The sequence below is a fragment of the Dama dama genome, chromosome X (assembly GCF_033118175.1).
Source record: "Dama dama isolate Ldn47 chromosome X, ASM3311817v1, whole genome shotgun sequence".
Taxonomy (NCBI): domain Eukaryota; kingdom Metazoa; phylum Chordata; class Mammalia; order Artiodactyla; family Cervidae; genus Dama; species Dama dama.
In genome coordinates, this window is record NC_083714.1 from 59,924,748 (window position 1) to 59,928,939 (window position 4,192).

Consider the following 4,192-nt stretch of genomic DNA (forward strand, 5'->3'; position numbering starts at 1 on the left):
CCTGGAAAACCAATATTTGCTATTCTTTTTCTTACCCCAAATTAAGCATCAAAACCTTCTTTTCAGAAAGTTGCTCAGGTTCAGGTCAGTCCCTCAGCCATGTCCAACTCTTTGTGACCCCATGGACTGCAGCACGCCAGGTCTTCCTATTCATCACCAACTGCCAGAGCTTGCTCAAACTCATGTCCATTGAGTTGGTGATGCCATCTAGCCATCTTATCCTCTGGTCCCCTTCTCCTCCTGCCTTCATTCTTCCTCAGAGTGAGGGTCTTTTCCAGTGAGTTGCTTCTTCACATCTGGTGGCCAACATATTGGAGTTTCAGCTTCAGCATCAGTCCTTCCAGATATTCAGGACTGATTTCCTTTAGGATGGACAGGTTGGATCTCCTTGCAGTTCAAGGGATTCTCGAGTCTACTCCAACACCACAGTTCAAAAACATCAATTCTTTGGCACTCAGCTTTCTTTATAGTCCAACTCTCACATCCATACATGACTACTGGAAAAACCATAGCCTTGACTAGATGGACCTTTTTCGGGAAAGTAATGTCTCTGCTTTTTAATATGCTGTCTAGGTTGGTCATAGGTTTTCCTCAAAGGAGCAAGTGCCTTTTAATTTCATGGCTGCAGTCACCATCTGCAGCGATTTTGGAGCCCAAGAAAATAAAGTCTCTGTTTCCATTGCTTCCCCATCTATTTGCCATGAAGTAATGGGACCAGATGTCGTGATCTTAGTTCTCTGAATGTTGAGCTTTCAGCCAACTTTTTTACTCTCCTCTTTCACTTTCATCAAGAGGCTCTTTAGTTTTCCTTCACTTTCAGCCATAAGGGTGGTGTCATCTGCATATCTGAGGTTATTGATATTTCTCCTGGCAATCTTGATTCCAGCTTGTGCTTCATCCAACCTGGCATTTTGCATGATGTACTCTGCATATAAGTTAAATAAGCAAGTTTCTTATTGACTTAATTCAATAAGAAAGTTGCTAATCTCCTATATAATCTCCATAAAAATGTACTACTACAATGGAAATTCTTCAGTGAAATGATGATTTCGAGCATAATGCTCTTCTGGCCAGGAGGCATGCAAAAATATTGACTCTAAATGTTAGTTGGCACACTGGCAGTGTTAGTTGAAAGTCTTCTCATCAATCTACTAGGTAGGCTAAGGTCAGATACCAACTAGCAAGCTGAGATTTCTGCAGAGTTAGATAAAATGAAATAAATGATAGACCTCAATGTAATAATATTTTTTGCTATATGAAAACAGTTTTCTCCATCTTTATCATCCACTGCCACAAACTTGTACCCTGGAAAGAGAAAGATCAATAGATTCAAGGTCTTGTTCTATATGTAAGGCACTTGGAAATCACCACTCTAACAAACAAGTAAAAAGTCAAACAGACCTAAAAAAGAAATCAACAGCCATAAGAGTGGGGAGGACACAGGTCAAAGCACTGCCCCCAAAATTGGAGAGACAGGGAAATACAGAGATTTTTCAGTTTATAGGAATGGAAACTCATAAGCAGAAACTCTTGTGGGAACCAGCGCCTGGGTAGAAAAACCTGAACTGTAAATGAGGAATTGCTGGAGGGAGGCTCAGTGTGGACAAGTTTGGGAGTTAAAACTCCAGGGGGACCCAGTCAGAGGGGCCTTCGTGATATTGTGAAACTTATCTCTAGGAGTTGAGCAGGTTCTCACAGTAAATACTAGAGAAAAATCCCCTTGTGCTTCCAGCAGGGGAAAAAGTAAAGGAACCATTTTGAAATACATCAGAATACTCTGTTCTTAATGCCCACCCTTATGGGAAACTTCTTGATCTAATCTTACAGATATAATCAGAACTTAATTGACCTGGAGAAGTGAAATGTCCAATTCCAGCCCACTCTAACCATTTTATCCCAACTAACAGGGGAAGAAAGAAAAAAACAGGCAAAAAACGTTACATGAAGATATTAATAGACAGAAAAAACACTGTAATCTAAGAAGCCTTCATAATTCACAAAATCCAACATCTGTTTGTGATAAAACTCAGAAAGTAGAAATAAATGGGAACTTTCTCACCCTGATAAAGAATATCTACAACAAACGTACAGCTAACATCACACTTCATAACAGGAAATTAGAAGCTTTCTCACTAAGATCAGAAACAAGACAAGGGTACCTCTCTTACCATTCTGTTGGGCTGCAAGCCTTGTAGTTGCCCAGCATTGAGACTGAGGAGAGAACCCAGAGACAGAGTGATCAATGGCTTACTGGACGTGGCATCTTATACAGTCAAAACAAAAGCCCTGGAGCTACACTCCACCACAGATGACAGACGGCAGCCAGGACATAACAGCCACCTTTACTACTCAGGGGGAGAAGGAAGCTAACATTTATGAGGGGAATTGATATCAGGTTGGCTCAGAAACCAGCAGCTGGGGCAAGGGGCAGGTACATAGGCATTACTAATTAAGCTCTATAATTAACAGAATTGGATAGTCATGTGAGAGAATAAGGCACTGGTCGAGTACAGGGATGTACTGAGAGCAAGAGAACAGCTATCTTGAGTGGCCTGATCATACACTCCACCCCTACACACCATGCATGAGCCTTACAGTCTTGGTCCACCCCTCTTTCCACAATATCCCAAGATCAGGTATGTACAGGTGCACTGCAACTGAATACCACAAGTGCAATAAAGATAGCAGTTAAAAAATATCAAGAGTCCTGGAGGGAGGCAAACTTTGGAGCCAGGCTTTGTTGGGTCACATTTTCACTGAAGTCCAGGGGTGGACAACAATGGCATCTGACTCTAGACCCAACAATAAAACATTTCACAGTGAGGCCCCCATTTGTGCTCAGTCCATGAACAGATTCCCTCCACTCAGAGTAGGGGCAAAAGTGAGATGTGTAACAGACACAATACAGAGAATATTGTGACCATTAAGCAAAACACAGGCAGCAGCAAGAGCATTCTGAGATAATGCCACCCCTGATTTTTGGTTTTTGTCCTGGCCTGCAGTACCATACTGGAGAAGGCAATGGAACCCCACTCCAGTACTCTTGTCTGGAAAATCCCATGAACAGAGGAGCCTGGTGGGCTGCAGTCCACGGGGTTGCTGAGAGTCGGACACGACTGAGTGACTTCACTTTCACTTTTCACTTTCACTTTTCACTTTCATGCACTGGAGAAGGAAATGGCAACCCACGCCAGTGTTCTTGCCTGGAGAATCCCAGGGACAGGGGAGCCTGGTGGGCTGCTGTCTATGGGGTTGGACAGAGTCAGACACGACTGAAGTGACTTAGCAGCAGCAGTACCATATTATCATCCACCCTTAGTCTGCATGCTGCTGCTGCTCCTCCGTCCATGGGATTTTCCAGGCAAGAGTACTGGAGTGGGGTGCCATTGCCTTCTCCACTCAGTCTGCATAGCCAGTGCCAAATACTGAAGAGGCAGTATAACAGACCACAAAGTTAATATAGTGGTGCCTTTCTTCAGTAGAGGACTGGGATTTATTACTTTAAAGTAGTCTTAGGTGGGGCCGGGTCAGTCAGTTCAGTTCAGTCACTCAGTCGTGTCTGACTCTTTGCGACCCCATGAATCGCAGCACGCCAGGCCTCCCTGTCCATCACCAACTCCCAGAGTTTACTCAAACTCATGTCCATCGAGTCAGTGGTGCCATCCAGCCATCTCATCCTCTGTTGTCCCCTTCTCCTCCTGCCCCCAATCCCTCCCAGCATCAGGGTCTTTTCCAATGAGTCAACTCTTCGCATGAGGTGGCCATAGTACTGGAGTTTCAGCTTCAACATCAGTCCTTCCAATGAACACCCAGGACTGATCTCCTTTAGGATGGACTGGTAGGATCTCCTTGCAGTCCAAGGGACTCTCAAACCTTCTCCAACACCACAGTTCAAAAGCATCAATTCTTTGGCACCCAGCTTTCTTCACAGTCCAACTCTCACATCCATAGATGACCACTGGAAAAACCATAGCCGTGACCAGATGGACCTTTGTTGGCAAAGTAATATCTCTGCTTTTTAATATGCTATCTAGGTTGGTCATAACTTTCTTTCCAAGGAGTAAGCGTCATTTAATTTCATGGCTGCAATCACCATCTGCAGCAATTTTGGAGCCCAAGAAAATAAAGTCTGACATTGTTTCCACTGTTTCCCCATCTATTTTCCATGAAGTGATGGGACCAGATGCCATGA